This window comes from Balaenoptera acutorostrata, chromosome 8 (genome assembly GCF_949987535.1).
Source record: "Balaenoptera acutorostrata chromosome 8, mBalAcu1.1, whole genome shotgun sequence".
Taxonomy (NCBI): Eukaryota; Metazoa; Chordata; class Mammalia; order Artiodactyla; family Balaenopteridae; genus Balaenoptera; species Balaenoptera acutorostrata.
The window spans coordinates 28,624,468-28,646,649 of NC_080071.1; the positions used below are offsets into that span (position 1 = coordinate 28,624,468).

A 22,182-nucleotide genomic window follows, 5' to 3' on the forward strand; every position below is an offset into this window, starting at 1 on the left:
TCTTAATCAGCTGGAACATCACTCCTTGACCTACTTTTAATAGAAATCAATACTGTATATGGAAAAAAATGTAAGGTATATACTGGTCTTTATTAGTAAATAATATGGTAAATAGCTTACTTGTAAGCATTTGTATGAAATAAACAGTATGCAAGTCGGGTGCTTTCTTTAAGTCAAAGGGCAATTTTCTCTTTCTTTATTTGGGCTTGCTGTGAGGGCATTAGTATACATACTTAACCCCACATGAGGAAAATAATAGAAGAGAGGAAAGATAGGGGAAGCTGGTTGTTTATATTTACTTAGAATGTATTAGATGTTGGCATTATGGAGCTAAATGGTGAGTTCTCCTGCTTCCTTCCGGGTCAGGTCTGCAGGGTGTGCTGAGTAAGCAGGGTGGCAGCAAAGGACACTTAATATGATTCTTTCAGGAGCATGTGAGGTGACTCCTGTCCCTTGCCCACTGTTCCTCCTGCCAAGTGATTTTAATATTAATGGGCAGGAATCACACAGTAGGTGTGCCCTTTATTGTCTCTAGAATGCCTTAACACTCCTTCTTCCTTCACTTTTTTGTCCAAAAGAGCACTTTCTTTACTTATATAAACATCACAATAGTGTTTTGCTTTATATGTGAAGTCTCAAAAAGCAAATTAATATTTTCCATGCCTAAGAACATTCTGTAAATAAAAACAGCGTTTCCACTTCCTGAGAACCCAAATTCCACCAGAATAAATTGGAACATTCTCTCTGTGCTTTATTTTCAGATTCTTGACTCTTAAAGATTGAAATTATTAAAACAAATGCAAGTAATTCAAGAGCTTTCATTCCTCTTTTTCCTCATCGGTGCTGGTTATATTTTAGGCTTTGTTCAGAAGGTCAGAGTTGGCTCGATGGTCATGGCTGTGGAAGGGATTTGATTGACTGCACATGTGCTAATACTATGCATACATTATTGAGGGCACTACGAGGCAGAGTGCCCTCAGAGAACACTTCTGAAAAGAGTAGTTGACTCAGGCCCCACCTATACAGAGCTCAGTTCCTAAAAATAGGTGCTAAGTTGCATCGTTTAGACGCAGGGCTGAAATAAATTCAGCAGTCCTATCTACTCTCTTGATAGACCCTTCAGTGGAGCTGGCCTCCACTCCACCGACTGCTTTCAGGGGACTGGGAAATTTGCTGTACAAAGGAGGAAACTAGTCTGTGAAGAACTGTAAAGATACATGACATTTCCACGAACTTGGGGTTAAGTCTAAATATTATAAAAGGTATGTGTTATATAGTCATTTATACTCTACTTCCAGAGTTGTGATATGTTCTTGCTGATTGCTTAAGATCAATGAAGACCACAGGTCAAATTGTTAATTGTCATCACAGCAAATATTCAGTTGCATTTTGTAGGATAGTTAGCATTTTTTATTTTTAGTATTGAAGAAATATGAACCAAACTTGATAAACAGACATCAATGAAAATTATACTTCAATTTATAGCTAAAAGGGAAAGCTGAAAAAATTAGTTTATCTTTTATGAGCATAAATTGATAATGTATACAATGAATATGTTTGAAATTCTAAACTATATTTCTTTTTTTTTTAAAAACTATATTTCTTAAAATTTGCTGATGGAAAGAAAGAGTTGAAAATATGCTCAACTGTTGCAGCTTGCTCAGAGAAATGTATAAAATGTATTCTTTTTCCAGCCTTAGTCTGATTTTGTGCTCCTTGCCCCAGCCAGTCTCATCTCCTCTGGGAGTATTACTGGACTAAGGATTAAAGAATCAGGTTCTTACATGTTTTGCAGAATTAAGAAAAGCACTGCCAGTTGGATCTGCCAGGCCTAATTATAGTAACTACAAACTAAAAGAGAGAAGACTGAGAGTTTACTTTTAAAATAACATGGCCTATATACTGTTTCAAATGAATTTATTCTGTCTTCAGTTGCCTATGAACACCTTAATTTGGTCCTGTTGTGCCTTAAATGTTTAGATGTTAGAGACTGAAGTGATTTGAAAGAGGCATTATAACGGAATCTCTTACGACACCAACTAAAAGCAAGGACACTTTAAGATTACATAATACAGGGTTTAAATTTAGCCAGCTGGTGCTGAACTGAAAGATATTTTATTTTTACCAGAGCTCTATTTGGTCACTGACGAGCTGGAGTTTGTTTGAATTATTTTAAAATTTTATGTGCAGGGTGCCAAAGGACGAGTAAAATATTTACCTCAGCTACATTCAGAGCCCTGAATTTTAATATGAAAGAGCACCTGTTTTGAGTTTTAGAAGCTATTACCATTGAGTGGCAAAAATATTGGATAAAAAACAGGAAAGTGTTGAATTCTGTGCTTAAATATTTCTCTACTTCTCTGCCTAATCTTTGAGTCTTTTACCTTTTTTACTGTTAACATGTAAATGAACAGCTAGATCCATTTTTTAAAGTCATTCAGCATTGCAGATGTCTACAATACGGCAAAGTGCCAGCTGTTTGGGGAAAATGTAGTCTGGAGTTTGGAGTAAATATTTCTGCACGCAGTGTTGTGCATCTTTTAGATACAACTTCCCTCAACCACCTGAAAAATAAAAGTAGATATTCTAATGATCACAGAGAGCTTTACTTCAGAAAATGTCAGGTGGGCCTCAAGTCTTCAGTGATTACAAATGAAGAGAGGGTTGGTTGTCTTTCCTCAAGTTTACTTTTGGGTAAAAAAACCCCACAAAGTTCATAGATAATTTATTATTGTTTACCATTGATAGCTGTCTGCTATTCAGTCATTTCCAGTATTTTGCTTCTCACTTACACTTAGCACAATTGAAAAACTTCTGTGTATCAGTATTCATTTTATTCGTTTGGTAAAATACTACTTATGATGAGACAATTTGGGGTTGGACCCCCATGGTAACCTTGGAACTGGAAACTGATACTTCCTCTCTTCTCTCTCTCTCTCTCATGCATACACATAAGTCTGGGCAGTAAGAGACCATTTTGTAACGCTTGTTTGTTAGCTTGGAGTCACATCTAGATTCAGTAATTTACAGACCAGGCCAGAAACTTAATCAGTGCTTGGCAGTATAATTCCCAGATTTCTGATTGAACAATCTGTGAGGGATAGAACTTAAATGACATTACATTGTCCTTTTTATTTGCTTCCCACCCCCTCTTTTAAAAGCATTCAAGTTACACTTTGAAATTTAATTAAATTGTAATTTTTTTTCCCCTGCTTCTGAGACAAACACTTGCTCATTCAAATTATAGGTTCATCCTTTGCAGAATGTGGGTAACATCAGACTTTTCTGATTCAGGAATAACTTTTTTTAGAACACTGATTTATTCAATATAAGTACACGGTCTTTATGTGACTGCATGATATGTTGTATTGTTGTTTTTTCCCTGACACCAAATGCATGGTATTTTCTGACACCAACCAATTCTCCAATTCTCTGACACCAGCGGGGTGTACAACAATTCAGTTCAATTCTCACACTAACTTCCAGAGTTAGAGCAGAACCCACCGATTGCCCACACTTTAGCCACTAACTCAGGAACAGCCAAATGGAAGAGATTCATAGAGTAATGGGCGGGGGGCGGCACAGAGCTTCCATGCCCTCTCTGGGCTCACCACCCATCAGTATGTTCACCAACTGGAAGCTCACTAAATCCTGTTGTTTAGAATTTCTATTGAGATTTCATGATGTAGGATGATTGGCTGAATCATTGGCCATCATTAAGTAGGTTCAACCTCTAACCCCTCTCCCCATTTCCAAGGTGGGAAGTGGGGCTGAATATTCAGACTCTAATCGCCTGGTTGGTTTTTCTGGCAACCAGCCCCCATCCTGAAGCTATCTCTATTTCCTCCACCCCCGTATAAGGCCAGGAATTAGCTCATTAGCTAGCGTACCAAAGACACCATCACTCAGGAGTTTTGAAGGGTTTTAGGAGCTCTGTGCCAGGAACCAGGGACAAATACCAAATACTTATTGTGTATTATATCACATATATCCACAATGTTACTTCTCCATCTATGAAACGCTACCTATAAACTCCAGAGTAAAAGTTTCATCCTATTTATTTTCCTAATCATTGGAATCCTTCTTTTGCAAATTTAAGTAACCTGAGTACTTCTCCATTTGTACAATATAATCAGGAAAAAGCACAAAGAGCAATGATAATCAGACAGCCAGTGTAAAGAATAAAGGTGTTTTTTTCTTAAGAATTGAGAATCAGCAAATTCAATGAGTTATTTGTATCAGTTTGGATACAAGAAATGAGAGTATTGCTATATTTAATGGCTCTTGGGACTTTGTGGGCATACATGATGGCATAAAAATAATCTGGCAGTGAGCAGTGCAATAGGTAATCCAAATTCCTGGTAGAGTGGCTGTACTTCTTAAAATATCACAAAGGATAAAAGGAATTTATTACATAGATAACACAAAGAACCTCAGTGACTATTTGATTTAACACCTTTAAGTTCTAGATAAGAAAACTGAGCCACAGAACATTAACTAGTAACTTACAAGATTTAGGCAGAGAGAACTAGAAACCAACTCCCTTGACTTATATTTCAGTGCTATATGTCATTCTGCAAAGCTTTGTGCCATATCACCCCAACCTTACTCCACCCCCAGGACTTGGAACACATTTAGAGGTAAACCTTGATAAAGCCTTTTTTCTTCCAGGTTTTTGTTGCTTTTTATTTTGCGTTTCCTGTTTCTCTTCAATTTAGGATAAATTATGGAAAAGGAGAACTGATCCACATGTTCATTTAAAACTCAAAAAAACGGTGATTGGTTTATTTTTTAACTTGACTAAGCGTCTAAGTTTGCTCATCTTCTGTGCTAGATGAGCTGCTTCTGCCCCCAACCCCACCGCAGACCCCCACCTTCACCTTGTCATTGGAGACATCATTCTTCACTGATCCTTTTGGCAGACCTTCAAGTAGGTTTTAGTCTTCTACATTTTTCTAATTGTATGCGGGATATATCCTGTTGCGCGGCAAGGTGAACGCTTTAGATATGTCTAACTGTTCAAAAGTAAATAATTGCCAAATTGCTCCAGGCACACATACGACTGAAAATAAATATAATACTAAAAGAATTATTTTAGGAAATTTTTGTTGGTCAAAGATCCAATAACACATTCCCCCCAAATCTGAATATATCAACATGTGTGTTTCTAAATGCATTAACTTGGTAGTTATCAACATAGAAAAGCTAGAAAGAAAAAATTGTACCACCATTAATTTTTTTAAATAAATTTATTTATTTATTTATTATTTAATTTTATTTATTTATTTTTGGCTGTGTTGGGTCTTCGTTGCTGCGCACGGGCTCTCTCTAGTTGCGGCGAGCGGGGGCTACTCTTCGTTGCTGTGGCTTCTCTTGTTGCAGAGCATGGACTCTAGGCACGCGGGCTCAGTAGTTGTGGCTCGCGGGCTCTGAGCGCAGGCTCAATAGTTGTGACGCACGTGCCTAGTTGCTCCGCAGCATGTGGGATCTTCCCGGACCAGGGCTCGAACCCGTGTCCCCTGCATTGGCAGGTGGATTCTTAACCACTGCACCACCAAGGAAACCCTCACCATTAATTTTAAAAGTAAAGTACAGCATTATAAATGATTTCAAAACGTCAATGGTTTTCATGTAAAGCTTCATAAATATGAACTGAATATAAAATAATGTTAGAATAATAATCATTTTATTTTATTTTTTAATTCATAGGAAGTTAATTGCATTGAAATAAGATGTAGGCAGAACTCACATTATAAAGTGGCTGGGTTTGTTTAAACTATGTATATTAAATTTTGATGAGTACGGTCACAGTTCCCCATTGAATTGTATTAAAATTCAAGGGTGCTTTATCACTATCTCTGTTGTTGTTGATTATTTTATCTTTAGTCAGTACCGTCATAATAAGAATTCAGCTTTATCTTATCTAACCACTAAGCCTTTTTGTCAAGTAATTAGACTTCATAAGTAACTATAGTAAATAAGTGCTCCAGGGAAACAGTGAAAAATATTTTTTTAAAGCTAAGGATCACCTTTTAATTTATCTGTCTTATAAGTTAGAAGTTTTTCTTGTCGACACAAGGGTCTTATTGTCAAGTTGGAATATTCTGGGAAAGAGAGAGAATAAAGTGAGTTTGGTCACATTATTTAAGGGTGGTCAATTCCAGCTACAAACTTTGTTTCTGTTGGATTTTGACTGCTTCTGTTGGATTTTGACTGATTCTCCTGAGTATTATATAGAGTAAAAGTCTGCTATTTGGGGGCTTCCCTGGTGGCGCAGTGGTTGAGAATCTGCCTGCTAATGCAGGGAACACGGGTTCGAGCCCTGGTCTGGGAAGATCCCACATGCCACGGAGCAGCTGGGCCCGTGAGCCACAACTGCTGAGCTTGCGCGTCTGGAGCCTGTGCCCCGCAGCGGGAGGGGCCGCGATAGTGAAAGGCCAGCGCACTGCGATGAAGAGCGGTCCCCGCACCGCGATGAAGAGTGACCCCCGCTTGCCGCAACTAGAGAAGGCCCTCGCACGAACTGAAGACCCAACACAGCCAAAAATAAATAAATAAAGTAGGTATAAAATTAAAAAAAAAAAAAAAGTCTGCTATTTGGCTACAAGGGTGAAGCCCAGCCCAGTTTCCAATTGGAACACAGGGGCCAGAGCTAGAGGTGCCAAAAGAAGAGCAACGGGCAGCAGTCAGCCGCTTGGTCGGCTCTTTCTGTCCTCTGTGCCATCCAAGGATGCCCAGAGTGAGAACAGAACCTCGTTACAGCCCTGACTTCTTCAGTAGAAACTATGCTAGCCCTCTGGGTCCCGGAGGACTCAAAAACATTTATTTTTAGGAATGTAACTGTATTAGTGCATGTGTGCTTCAGTCACTGACTCATTCTGGAATGGGAATAATTTCAGGATTCATCATCCATTCATTCATCCAGAGCTGAACAATAACCCCAAGTTTAACTCTGTAAAATATCAGAGAAATGAAATCTGAAAGGAAGGCATATGTTTGTATTAAAGTTGCAATATTTTTTTCCCTACAAAGATCTAGTCCAGCTATTGCAATTGTCAGCTCAGAACTACAGTTTATAGTTTCTAACAGTCCACCCTTTAAATAGAAGCAACAAATTACCACAAACTTCAATTTTCACTGCTTTTCATTTAATTCACCATTTCAGCCCCACTGGCCCCAGCTTCTCGACTATGTCATTATGTTATACTATTACCATGTCTTTCAATTTGTGCTCCATTATGCTCATATATACATATATGTATGTCTGTGTATGTATACATTATTTTCTATAAAGCACAGTGTTACCTATTCCTCCATATTGTTCTCCATTTCTTTCATATTTTAAAAGTCCATTTAGATGTTCAAAGAAAGATGAGTAGTCTTCAAACAACATCCAATAACCACAATATCATCCATAATGACACCTCTTTTTACCTTTTGTGTAACATTGCGTAAAGAGCCTAACAGTTTTGTAAACATTTGTATTGAGAAAGTGCGAAGCTACATCTTTATAATAACGATGACAATAATAAACATTTTCTACAGGATTATTCTCCCATAGATAGCTATATAAAACGAGTTCCAGGAGTTGACATATAAAATTTCATTATTGATATCATTTTTACATTTTGAAATTAGAAAGTTTTTTGAATAGTTTTTGAAATTAGAAAGATTTCACAAATGATGTGCTATGTCCTCTCTCTCTCCCTTTCTCCTTCCTTCTTTTTTATTTCATTTCTAGTAAAGACCTCTGGAATATATTACTTAACCCTAGAGCTATCACTATCCTTAAGATGTATGAAGTGTCCTCAGTTTATCAGAATCACAGAAACATCATCTCCCAGGGCCAGAAGAGATTCCAAAGGAAACCCACATAACACTTTACTAGGAAACCAGAAAACGCTGTCAGGTAAACCCTTATTAGTTGAACACAGACTTTGCAGCCAGACTACCTGGGTTTGAATTCTAGCTCTGACACTTAACCAGCTGGTTGAATCTGGGGAAATTATTTAATCCATTTCTGTGCCTATTTCCTCATCTGAAAATCGAGATAATAATAAAATCTATCTCACAGGGTTGTTTTGAGGATTAAATAAATTCATATTTGTAAAATGACTAAAACAATAGGGCCTGGTACATAGTAAGTTCTACATAAGCTTTTGCTGTATTATCATTATTATTATTGTTCAATATATGAGACTAATATAATAACCTTTACCTCTTTCCCAGAGAGCAAGATAAGAATATAAAGTACCAAGTTATGCTAGATGCTGAACATTCAAAATAACAGCACACTAAATAAGAACTGTTTAAGAGAAAATTATCTACCTGATTTAATAGGTTGTTCTTTTGTTAAAGGCATCCTTCCCTTTCAGAGGTACACTCTTGAGCTATTTCTGTCCTCTCTGGAGTTGTAGAAAGCTATTAAATACCCTTTTTCTATTATAATCTTTCCAACACTTGAAACTAATAACTTTTCGGTTATCCTTAGTGATGTCAGCATCACATTACTTCAAGAAACTGAACTCTTCAACCACTTCAACCATAATGACTCTGCCTCCTTTCTGATGGAGCTGCTCACAGCCATACATTGGACCTTGTCGTTACTTTGAGTTAGTTCTTGGACTCTCAGAACACTCTTTTAGATCACAGTTTTCTTTCTTTTCAACTACAACTGGTCTTGACCCACAGCATAGCCTTCCCATCCTCAACACATCCTGCCCATCAGCCCTCTGCCTCTTTTGCCTCATCTCTCTGTGTTTTGGATCCACTCACAGTGTCTGAGTAAAGATGGAAGGAGGACTCTTACTGGGGAGGGATGCACTGAAAGATGGGGCTGTGGGTACCAGACTGTTTATCAGGAGACTCTAAAGAAGAAAAGGCAAAGAAGAATCCAATAATGGAAGAGAAAGCAAAAGCTTATGAGCCAGTGAAATGGTACAATGCATCAGGTTTGATGGATGAAGCTAAGTGGGAAAAGAAATCACAAGGTCAGAAGTAAGGAGAACTAGGAACAAGACAGGACGGAGCCTGGGATGGACTAGGACACCCATTTCAACCAAGGCCAAGAACAGTTCAGAAGTGTTGGTGGCCTGATGTTAAGGACTCCTGACTCCAGGCTTCAGGGATGGGTCTAAAGCTTAAAGGAACCATGAGACACCCAATGCCCACTCAGCCTGGGCCCCATTGTCAGCTGCAAGAGAAGAGCTTTCACTGACCTCCCATCTCATTTGTCCCCACCTTCTTGAGCTAAATCTACCTCATCAAAAGCCAGTTCAACACGTTCCTCATAATCTTATATATGTGCTCCCATCCCCAGGCTACCTAGGTGTATATATTTATATATATACTTACATATATATATTTAAAGGTCTGTGGTTTTGCATGTATGCTAATACCCAACAATCATTTTATTCACTTTTAATTGACTGCATATCACATTCACCATTTTTCCTGACAATCCCAGATGTTCTCTATTCTAATATACCACTGGAAAATTTGAAAATGGAAACAAATTTGTGGGTAATATGTGTTTTAAAAAGCCACGTTGAATTTTAAAAGGTTTGTCAAGGTTAAGATTAAGACTTAGTTACTAGACACATACATTGATATAATATGGATGGAGCTGAGAACTGATGGAGTGTGTGTGATAAGACAGAAACAGAAGACTGGGGATGGAGCCCTGAAAAATATACATGGTTGGGTGTCAAGAACTGTGTGTTTGTGTGTGCGTGTGTGTGTATGTTTCTCAGGAGACATAGATAGATGAGTGTTACTTTTTCCTGGTCTAAGCTACTCACCAACTCCACACTCGGTTTTGAGAGTTTATAAAGAACAATGCAGAGAATGCTGCAAAGCATCAGCATTTTTAATTCCTCCTTCTGAGATATTTCTTGTAATGGCAAGTGTTAGGCTCCATGAGTTTTAGGACATTTTCCTCAGGCCCTGCACTGCTGGTGAATGGGACCTGGGGCTTTCTGCCACGTCTGCTTTCCTTGGCAGACTTTCAACTCAGAGCTGCACTGGGACACTCTGAAAACTTACTGAGGTCTTCCTCCTAGATCTCATAAAACAAATAGGATACTACTTGTGATTAAATGGTCCTCCAAAGAAAAGTGTGTGTGTGTGTGTGTGTGTGTGTGTGTATTAGTGTTTGCATGTTCTAGCCGTAGTCCTGTACCTGCCCACTGGCCTGGGGAAGCTAGTTATTTTTTTCTGGGCCAAACTGTGATAGAGATATGAATGTGTCTTTTCTAATTTCTTTCTGCCAATATGTAATAACAGGAGAATTTCTGGCAGAAATTAAACTGGGCAGAAAGCCCAAAGTTGACTAGTTTCACTTTCCAAACACACATTTTTGTGCAGTTCTAATTTTCACCTGCTCATGTGGTGTCCCGCTGAGCATTTTGGAGGATGAGCTGGATTTCATTGTGGCAGACTCACAGGTTCACAGGCAAAAAGTTTATTTTTGCTCCCTCCCAGAAGCTCTAATCCCAAATTTCACATTGCTGCTCTGCTTAAATAACTTCTGTTACAGAATTTGGAACTTGTTTTCTACTCTTTAAAAAGAAGTACGAGAGAGAAATTAAAATCTGTCAACAGGAACCGTAAAAAGATGGGCATTGAATGTTGCAGTATTTTTGCAAGGCAGTTTCATTCAATAAATGCTTATTGGGCATACGCTGTGTACAAGTCATGATGTTATATGTTAAATACCTGTGAAGTTGGCCGTATTCATCTCAACTGTCGGTTTGCTTCTTGGCAATCTAGGAATTTTAGGTAATAATAAAAATTGAATAACCAGTTCTGCAAAAATGTTAGGAAAGTCTCTGGCACTCATTGTTAGGGAAAGCACAAGCATGCCATGCTTAGAGGTGCATTATATTTCTCCTACCTCCACATAAGGGCCCACAAGGAGCATTTCTGGCCACTGTGTGATGGCCAGCCTTTCATATTCACAATGTGGGTGTTGCCATTTTGTAAACTGATGAAACTAAGACATTCTTTGGCTGAAATCATGGTGGACACGGTTATGCAGGCTACTAGAAGATTTAAGAGATGGAGACTGATGCTGAGTTCCTGGCTAGTGGTTGATAACCTGTAGTTGTAGTTAGGTGTCTAAATTTTTAAAATAATCTTTAAAAACAAACAAGGAGATGCTTAACTTTAGAGTCTGAGTTCCCTTTTAGGTAAGTTGTCCTAAAACAGTAGGAGGTCACACTAAGATGAAGTGATTTGTCCATCTGCCTAAGGCTTTTGGTACCTAAAGGGAGTAGTCTTGTAAAGTGATTCTATTTTAAAGCCGTGAAAGCCTAGCTTCATATGGAATTTTACAAAGAAGCCCAATATATAGTTTTTAATTGCTTCTTACATTTCACTTCCCACAACTTTCCTCCTCTCACCTTCCACTACACTTGAGTTTAAATACCATTGGTCTAGGAAAACTTTTGTTTGCAAGTTTTAATTAAATTCTCTGTTATTCACAGATGTTACTGTCTTAATGTGCATGGAAAAGAGCAAGTTTCAATCTGAATAACATTTAAAGACTGATTTTTACACTTCGCCCTCTAAAAATAGGAGTGAAATAAGCAGCAGAAACTGAGTTCCTCCACTTATGGGGCACTTACAGGATTAGGTTTTGAGTCTGAGGGAAAAGAAACAAATGCCAATGCCAAATTTTTTAAGATAAGTAACTATAAATAAATTAAGGGATGATGAGACTGACTAACTATGTATCCCATGTGTATCTTAAGCAGGGAGGACTATTAAATTACTTACACTCATTGGACAGTTCTTAGGACCAGCATATCATTAGGAAACTGACATCATCTCTTTCTTTTGAAATTACAGTCTGTGTTGATATGCAGAGGATATTTAGGTCACGTTAATGGTGACAGGGAGAGTAACCCAGCACCTGGCTAATTCAAAGTCTTGATATATTAAAATCATTATAGCTTTAATTTATAAACATCCTTGTTCGAAATTTAAAAGACTGTTCAAAATGTATACAGCACTATCTAGTGTCCCCTGCAATTACGGGGGACAATAATCAGAAAGGAGTTGTGACAGTACAAACATTTGACAAGTGCTGATTACCTTTCATTTTAGAGCATGTTAGAAGAACCAGAGCTTTGGTAAGAAAAGCAGATTCTTAATATTTCTGCTTAACATTCACAGTTTTATCTTCCTACCCAGGAAACATTTAAATGATTAAAGATCACATCGTTTGCAAAGTGTTTATTTCTTTAGGTAGAATTTTTCTAAGTACATCAGTGCTCTGAAAGAGTGAATTTACTTCCAAAGGCGTCTTTTATTCAGCAAGCAAAATGTTGCATTATTTAAGCATTTTCACTTTTCTCCTTGATTGCTTAGCTTTTCCAGATAATGTTCAGTAAAGAAAGTATATGGAATTAGTGTGCTTTCCTTTCTTTGATCAAGTCTATCAGCCATTAAGTTCAAAAGAAAACCATATCAAAGTATGCTGTTATTTGTGGACTTAGGCAGAGAAAGCATTTTAAACAAAGACTTACTTAAGGTCATTGAAAAGAGTCTGTGTAAATTCAAAGACCGAATTTCTCTAAGACAAACGGTGGACTGAATTAAGTACATTTTATTATTCAAAGGAAAAGAATGATTAGTAAGAGAGAAGCTGCCACAGCATCAATTGTCTAAGTCATTGAGAGTCAGAGCTTAGTGATTCGCTTTCTTTTAATATCCTTTGTCAGAATAAATCTCAGATGCTAACCTTAATGGAGAGGTGAAAGTCGGAAAGAAGGTGAAGAATTGAGGAATTCCTAAAAATGGATCTGGAAACGTCTGGCTTTTCCAGACTGCAACTAGCATAGAACTGATTTAAGGTAATAGTAAGTAAGTAACTTTCCTGCCCTGCCCACGCTCAAACAATTTAAAGGTAGGCATGCTGGGAAGATGTTTTTCAAAGCTGCAAATTACTAAATGTTCATCTGCATTTTATTACGGTTGCTTATTTTTGATCTGTTGTGTGACAACAGCATACTTGCAACTAAACGAAACAGTTCAGTACACATGAACTAGCTTCGTATGGATTTTTTAAAAGCCTGTGAGAAACAAAAGTCGATTATTTTAGGGAAAGACAAATTCTAAGCTAGTAATCAGTAGGAATAAAAAAGGAGTATATTAGGAAATAATGAGTGAGAAAAAGAAGTTATATCAAAGAGGTAACAACTTAGGGAGAGGTGAATAATGTAGAATGATACCAACTTTGAAGATTTTCTAGAACAGAGATTTTTAGGAAAAAAGGGATGGAAATCAATTTAAACAGAAGGAATACACAGATTAAATAGAAAGAATACCTATATTCAAACTAACCAAATATTAAAACACCTCTTCCTTTAGCAGTTATCAAACACCTAAATAAGGTTCTTAGTAGGGGTACAGAGGCGCCTAGCAATGCAGAGGTACTTAGAAGAGCAACCGTGGGATGGATCATAAGTGAGGGATCCAGGATCCTTCTCTTCTTGGCCTTTGGTGGGTGGTGACAAGGGCAGCAGAGACTTAGGGAGCGGCCCAGTCATCTCTGCCTGACTGGTCCAGGCCAGGGTTCGTTGTGCCAAGCCCACTGTTCAGAGACCCTATAGGAAAATGAGAAATGGGAATAACCTTGAGTGATGGTGGCATGATTTTACCTAAAAAACAGAGAGCAGGGGAAAACATGAGGAACCATCGCAGGGAGAAAAGGAGCAGATCTGTCCCTATAGTGGGCCATACTAGGGTGATTTTCATGAACTTTACATTTTCAGGGGACTGCCCTCTTCTTTGCTGGTGAAAAATTGGTAGTTCATTGGCTAGTGCCAAAAACACAGAGAGACTAGCACTTTGGATATCATATACATTGACATTCTTCTCTTTTATATATATTTTCTCCATTCCTATGTCCATATGAGCAGGACTGTGCCAACTTCCTTGCCCTAATCTCTTACTGTAATTATCTATTCTTTCACAATCTATTGCGTTCTCCTTGTTTCAAGCAACATGGCGGACACTTGGCTTATAAAGAGGAATGGAATATCATTATAGCCTTTAGATTCATATGGACCAGAGTCAAGTCCTATCCTTTCTACTTACTAACTTTGAGATTTGGGAAATTTTAATAACTTTTATTATCTCAGACTTGTATCATGTCAGATTATCTGGAAAATAATACCTAGGATATATAATAACACCTAAGATGACTGGAAGCCAGTGAGCATATATTATTTACTATGTGCAAGATACTATGTAAAACCCCTTACTTTAATAAGATCTCCTTCAGTCCTCACAGGCAATCAGATTCTGGTATCATTCTCATGTTATAGCTAAGAAGAAGGAGACTTTGAGAGGTTAAGAAATTTGCTTAAAGTCAAAAGTAAGTGTCAGAGATAGAATAAATATTGGGCTTTCTGGGTCCAGAGTAGATGGTCAATCTCCCTGTGGGTCTGCCTGCTGCGGGATGAAACCGAGACAGAACCCAGCATAAAACAGGTTTCCTAAATGAACTTAACCCCGTGCTGGAGGAGCGTGCATGTGGGTGGAAGGTGAGAGAAGTAGGGAAGACAGAGAGATTCAACGATACACTAAAAAGTAACAAGTAATACAAGCAGAAGTGTAATTTTTAAATGTTGGGAGAGCACAGCAGAGGGAGCTACTCACCACCTAGATTAAGTGGGGAAAAATCTGAAGAGAAATTGAGCCACTGGGAGGATACTGTGAGGGACTTTTCAACCCCATCAAATCTGATTGGTCTTGATCTATTTTAATTCAGTTTCACCTCAGTATAAATAAATGTGATTTGGGGGATGGGTATGTGGGGTGTGTGCTACCAGGTTCCTCAGGATTCCCCACCTAAGGAGGACTCCATTTGGTATGTCTTCAGAAAAGGTTACTTCCTTAGCAGGGCCAGCCATCTGGGAACTTTTTTATTCCTAAATCAGCATGTCGAAATGGTTGCAACCTGTTGTGTTTCTGTTTTTAGAGATAAGGCCAGATTAACACTTAGAATACTGTATTTCTTTTTTTTTTAATTTATTTTTATAGATTTCCTAAGCACTAGTGTTTTTGTTGTTGTTGTTGTTTTAAAGTGATTGGAGTTTATTTATTTATTTATTTATTTTTGGCTGTGTTGGGTCTTCGTTTCTGTGCGAGGGCTTTCTCCAGTTGCGGCAAGTGGGGGCCACTCTTCATCACGGTGCGCGGGCCTCTCACTGTCGCGGCCTCTCTTGTTGCAGAGCACAAGCTCCAGACGTGCAGGCTCAGTAATTGTGGCTCACGGGCCTAGTTGCTCCGCGGCATGTGGGATCTTCCCAGACCAGGGCTCGAACTCGCGTCCCCTGCATTAGCAGGCAGATTCTCAACCACTGCACCACCAGGAAAGCCCCCAGAATACTGTATTTCTTGAGGATCTCTCTGGTGTTTTCCTTTTCCTCTCTTTTCAGGTAGAGCAGGACTAAATACAATGGTGAGTAATTTGTGCCCTGCCCTGAGCACCATGCTTGGTCAACAGCAGATGGGCAGTAGATGTTTACTGAATGTACGCCTAAAGCCTTAAGAGGAGAGTTTATCAAATACTCTTATTGTATACCTGGGATGCAGATTTAAACAAGAGGAAACTTTGATGGAAGCATGCCACCACCTCCCATGCCTTGAGGCAAAACAAATCAATAGAAATGAGAGCAGTGGACCTTGCTTCACATTTTCCTTCCCTTATAGTAAAGTTTGTCTCTCTCCCTGCTGGCTTGGATCAATACCTAACCCCATCTCAAGCTTGATCTCTATAGTGACCAAAGAAATATAACTGAAAAATTTGCTTTGATTTCTAATTCTAAACTCAAGCTTATAAGGACAAAAAAGGATTCGCTTAGAGACATAGAAATTCAGCTTATTGGTTTCCCTTTGATTTATCCCTAGATACACTGAAATAAAGAATTTGTGTGAAGATGTTTAGGAAACAGAAAAGAGGATTCATACCCTTAATTTAAAATTTACTTTATAATGTTATATTTTAATGAAAAATACTTACATAAGAGACTGTGTAGAGTTAAATAGCTTTGTAGTCAGAAATACCTGAACTTAATTCCAAGCTGAGCCGCTTACTATATGATTTTTACCTTTTTAAATGTTACTTTCACCGCAGTAAACTAGAAATAATACCACCCATCAGATATAGTTGTTATAAGAATTAGATGTAAAATGTAGGTGTGTAAGAATACATGTAAAATGATTAATGCATAATTGATACTCATTAATAGATGGTTATCATTGTGATAATGCAACATAAGTCTGATTGTGCTAGGGAAGTGTCTAACAAGAGACTTATATTGTAAAAATATGCATCATCTATAAGCATTTAATAGTTTTAATTTATTTGACTATTTCAAAAGCATTTAAGTCATTTTATTCAATTATTGATTTTTTAACTGGCCAATTCCTTAACTAAACTAAGCAATTAATTAACTTAATAGCAATATGATTGAATTTTCAAATATGCCTGAACTAGCAATATTAACCTACTAATGATTATTTAATTTCTGTCTAACTTCTGTACATTTATAACTGCTCTCGTACCAGAAGCACTTCTTGTGAGATGATAGGGGCTGCAGAAAACAGAAGACAAGTCTATATAAGAAAAGCTTACTACAATTAGAAATGGCAGTTCTGTTACTCAAAGAGATTACTATCTAAATGGACATTTATGCTGAGTCTTATCTATAAGTAGGTGGACATTTATTCTTTGGGGTGTAAAGAAATTCAAAGATGTTTCCATCACAGGGTGGTTTGTGTATATGAATCTGTGCGATTAGGGAGTGCTAGAACTGAAATATGCCGTAAGAAGAATTTACTGTGTAGTGATTTCTGACTTGGTCAGATGTATGTGTATGTACAGTGGATGCCTGTATTAGTTTCCTGTTGCTGTTGTAACAAATTACTGCAAACAATTGTAAGCACAAACAATTGGGCTTATAATAGCACAAATCCATTATATGATAGTTCTGGAGGTCCAAAATGCAAAATGAGTTTCGCTGGGTCAAAATCAAGGTGTTGGCTGGGGCCCCACTCCTCCTAAAAGCTCTATGAGGGAGGTTGCCTGTTTCCTTCCTTGCCTTTTCCAGCTTTTAGAATCTACCTACATTCCTAGACTCATGGGACATTTCCTCCACTTTCAAAGCCAGTAGTTTAGATTCTGCAATGAATCTCTCTCTCTCTCTCTTTCTTTTTCTTCCTCTCCCTCTTCTTCTCCCTCCCCCTCCCCCTCTTCTCCTTCTCCTTCTCCTTCTTCTTTTTCTTCTTCTTCTTCTTCCCTCTCTGTCTCCTTCTGTCATTACCTCTCCTTTCTGATTCTGACTCTCCTGCCCCTCTTTCACTTGTAAGAACCCTTGTGACTACATTGAACCCACCTGGACAATCCAGGATAATCTCCCCATCTCAAAATCCTTAACTTAATCACATCTGCAAAGTCCCTTTTGCCATGTAATGTAGCGTATTCACAAATTCTGGGAATAAGGGTGTGCATATCTTTGGAGGACCAATATTTTGTTTACCATATTGCTAAATCTTGTCATTTTCCTCTGTCAGGCAACTGGATGTATAGGATATCTTCCAGTACCTGGTGAATTAGGAGAATAGTGGTTATGGAAGATTTAGTAAGGAGGCAAGAACTAATCCTTTTTATTACCCTGAGAGATGATCTGTTTTTGTTAATGTATAAATCATGCTAATCAGATGAATGGATGGATTTTGGGGAAGGTGACAGTAGTACACACAACACAATGCATTTTTGGGGAGTGGGACCATAGGGAGGTTAGTTTAAAAGATGGAATCTGATTCACTGGGTTCGTATGCTGGAGGGGCGGCACAGTATAGCTTTCATGCCATCATGGCATACACTTCCACTCATTTTAGTCTTTGGCCTTCCTCTCCATGTTTTTTAAAAATTGTAAATTAATGCAAGATTGTGCTATACACTTGCTCTTTCATTTTATTCTCCATTTCTTGGCTTTATAATATTCAAATGAGGGTAAAATATATAAAACTCAAGTTGATTACAAATTTGACTTGGCAGCAGCATTCTGAACGTTTAAAAGAGATGGATTTTATTATTAGCTGAGGGATATGCAAATATTATAAATTATAGGAAATTTATTCATGCTAATGGCTCTGAGTCTATGGTATGTCCATCGGTATGATATGCTGTACACAAATCCAAGCTGGATTATAGATCGTATATTTAGATTTGATAGAATTTAGTTCGTCATTCTCCCAATTTAGTTCTCAATCAATTTTCTGAGTTCAAAGCAGTTGACTTCTTTATAATGCATCCAGAATATAATAGCAAGGCTATTGATATGTCACCAAAAGTACGCTTGCCTCTTTGAAGCTGGCATCTATATTTGCATCAGCTTTGTGGGCTTCCATGTGACACCCCAGCTCATTCTCTGCCTGGCTTTTAGTCTGGACTAAATAAAGGCTTCTCGAATTGATTTTAGAAAATTTCCAAGAAAAAAATCATTAAATTCTCATTTTTCTGCTCGAGAGTTCAAATTACTATTGAACCTTACAATTTCTTTTGAGTCATACTTATACATTGCATTAGTTATCTAGGACTATTTGTTTATTGTATATATTTTATTGCATAGGCAATGAGTCAGTTAACAACAAAAAAGGCATCTTTTTGTTGTTTGAATTTTCCTTCATCTGTTTCCTTGGGCAAGTGATTGTTTGGGTTTGTCTTTTGGTTTTTGGACTCTTGTACTTCTTGAGATGTAGCATGCATAGAATTGCGCTTAAGTCACAGAACCTGGAGCCAGACTGTCTAGCTTCCCTTCCAGCTCTGAAGCTCACCAGCCACATGATCTTGAGCAAGTTTTACAATCTTTTCTGTGTCTCTGTTTCCTTATCTGTAAAATGGAGATTAAAAATAAATATAGTCTCTACCTCATAGGGTGGTTGAGACCATTAAAAAGACTAACTAATCTGACACATAGAAAGCACTTTATACATATTTGCTATTATTTTTTTACTTGTGAATCATTGTTTTAAGTCCTTTATCTGTCTTTTCAATAATGTTAGTTTTTTTTTCCAACCAATATTCTTTCCAGGAAATTAACACTTCAACATATTTATTATAATTGTCCCTTTTCCATTTTCCTTTTGCCTTATAAATTTTTTGAAAGATTTTTTCACTTTGAATTTTCATGCTTAGAAAGTCCAACTAAAATCATTTTATGAATTACTTATATCTCTCTAAGAATTTTTCATCAGTTTAAAAAGCATTTAACTCTTTATCTAATACTCCGTGTGTAATATGCAGTGTGGTGAGGAACTCTGAATGTTTTCCTCAAAATCATTACCTACTTTTCCCAACATGATTTGTTGGTAATTCTGCTGTTTCCTCCCATTTCTGCATTGTTATCTCTTCCACATAGTCACATGGCCAACTCCTTCGTGTTTCAATGCAAATGTTCCACTTCTCAGGATGCCTTCCCAACACCTAGCTCACTGACACACCCAGGTGGATTAGGTTCTCCCCTGTAGGCTCCCAACTCACCTGGTGCAAAACCATAAACTCCTTGGGCTATAATTGCCTGTTTCTCTTGCCAACTAGACTGAAATCTCTGGAGCATAGTGAATGTGTCTTATGCTTATTGTAGATAATCAATGTTTATTTAATAATAATGAATAAGTATATTAAAATAAACTTTATTAATTATATAATTCAAATAATTTATTTTTGAAGTTTCATATGGCAAAGATGGAAGAAAGTTAAAGTCATCCACAGCAATTACAGTCCCATAAAATTCTTCTTCTTGTTGCAGATGCTCTTTATATGTTTCTGTACTATGCTAGTCAGCATGTAGAGTCACATCGTTGTTACAACTTCATAGTGGGGCAGCATCTTCTATCTACAGAATAGCTCTCTATTTCATTTAACATATTTTGTCTTTAATGCTACTTTGCATGAAAGGAATATAGTCGTGATAACTTCTCTTCATTTATTTTTGCCTCACAATTTCTTGGCCAATATTTTCTTTTTAAATTTTGTGTCTTGCAGGTGGCATATGGTTGGATTTATTTGTCTTTGTCTTTTAGGGTGAAGTTTGACCCGTGTTTATTTACATTTGGTTTTACACTATTACATTTGGTTTTCTTTGTTAAGGCTCTTTGTTTTCTTTTTTGGCTGACTTTTGTTAAATGGACTGTGTTTGGCATTTTGTTGACTTCTCACATGAGTAACAACTTGAATTCACATAGAGTAGTCCTCAAAACTAGAATTTCAGTAACCAGTAATCAGTTCTCTAACTGCTTTTAGTGTTCAGTATTATAAAGAAGATACCTCAGGATTTCTGAATTTTGTTTCTTCATCACAGAAACTCTTCATGTGTCTGGATAATTGTAGAACTTTTCTTTTTCCTTGATTCTGAAATGTTTTGCTAGGATTTGCTGATATATTGGTGTTTTAAAATTAAGTTTATTCCCATATTATGGTAAATACTTTAAATCTATGCCCAAATTTTATCTTCAGCAAAAATTTCTTCTATTGTATTTCATTTGTTCTGCCCACTCTCCCTCCCTCCCACGGAAATGCTGTTATCTTCTAGTTTGAATTTTGCTGTCTGTTCTCTATCTTTGTCATCTTCTTTCACATTGTTGTTAGTATGTTATTGGTTTTCTCTTCTGCAGCATATATTACTCTATTAACTGCCTTCAATGTGTATTTTAATTCTTCTAAGAAACCTTCAATACCCTTAGTTCTCTTCTCACCTTTGATAACTTTCCTTTCTTCTGATTTCACCACGGCTAGGAAATCAGACACACCTCTGCTTACACCTGTACTGTAAATCAGACAGAGCAAATATCAGCTTCACAACTCAGATATTAGCAAGTGTTCTCTTAGTGAAATAAAGAGGTCAAAGTACTTTTTACTTTATTCTATAGACTTTCACATAATCCACATTGGGTAGGCAAAAGGCAGAAGTAACGAGGTGAGTCACAAAAATTTACACAATACTTGTGTAAGCCAGCTTTAAAGTTCCTGGTGTTCAATATCTATCTTTCATCCATTAACATCCATTGACACAGTCATCTTTTCCATAAAACTTTACCCACAACTACAGTTTGGGAACATACCTGTCATATTTTGAAAATAAGAAGACATATTTAAATTTAGAAAATGTGTTGAGATTGAATCTTGCTTTAGAAATAAGATCATGACAAAGCACTTGGCCGTGTGAATCCTACCGCGTTAGGTATTTTCTAAATAAGCATTTTCCTGACTTCAACAGTATTTTTGAGCAATACACTGATCCTAGCACTATGTATCAAGCCATTAACCTTTATTTCCAAATCATTACTCTAAAGAGATCTTAAGATTATATTTATAACTTATGTCAGTTTTTAGACAATTATGTGTTTAATGGGAAATGAGGATAGATTTGTCATTTCTTAATGTTGTAGGAACATATCATTTTTAAAAACCACTGAATTCCATCTTTGAAAATTCCTGAACAGCTAATTAGAAGAATGGTTCATAGCAAATGTCTCAGTGACCCTCTTGAAATGCCTCTTGATATTAGTCTGTGCATATTTCTAAGAATTCTTTCACTGATAATAGGAATTGTGAAATTAGGAAAAAAAATCCAAAGTGTATTCATTACATTGACTATTCCTCATTGTTTTCTTTATCTGACCTCTTAAAGCTATTATTTTATCACCTCCAAGGAAACACAGAAGACTGACTATGCAGTCTCTTCTGCGACTGACTACATGCAGATGAATAATTGCTCAAGAAAGGAAGGGTATTCTGCCTTACATTGTACTACTTTGCCTTTTAAAAAATGCTTTAGACAAGGACTCTCCACAGAAAGTAAAATTCAGGAAGGCATAATGACTTTTGTAACCTGTGTAAATTTGATTGACTGATCAATTGATTTAGTCATTTCTTCATTTTTAAAAACTGGAGGAAAAAAGCACATATTTAGGACTCATGAAAAATAGATCTCTAATCACACAAACTCTCATGATTTAAGAAAATATAAAGTAGACATAAATTGGATCTATCTGAACTATATAACTTTTTATCTTATAAAAGGTAATAATAGAAATCTTTTCCCAAAGAACCTCAGAATTCTTGGAAAAGACATTCTTATCCTTGGTTTCTAATAGTCTCATGGT

The 22,182-nt window shown here is 37.1% G+C and overlaps 1 protein-coding gene across 1 annotated transcript in view; it reads left to right on the forward strand.

Moving 5' to 3' along the window:
- Window positions 1-1,109: 1,109 nt before the first annotated feature.
- Window positions 1,110-22,182, forward strand: part of XIRP2 (xin actin binding repeat containing 2) — a 71,532-nt gene continuing 50,459 nt past the window's right edge. Inside the window, exon 1 of the mRNA XM_007183218.2 lies at window positions 1,110-1,262. The gene's annotated coding sequence lies outside the window, so the exon portion shown is untranslated. The remainder of the gene's footprint in view (window positions 1,263-22,182) is intronic.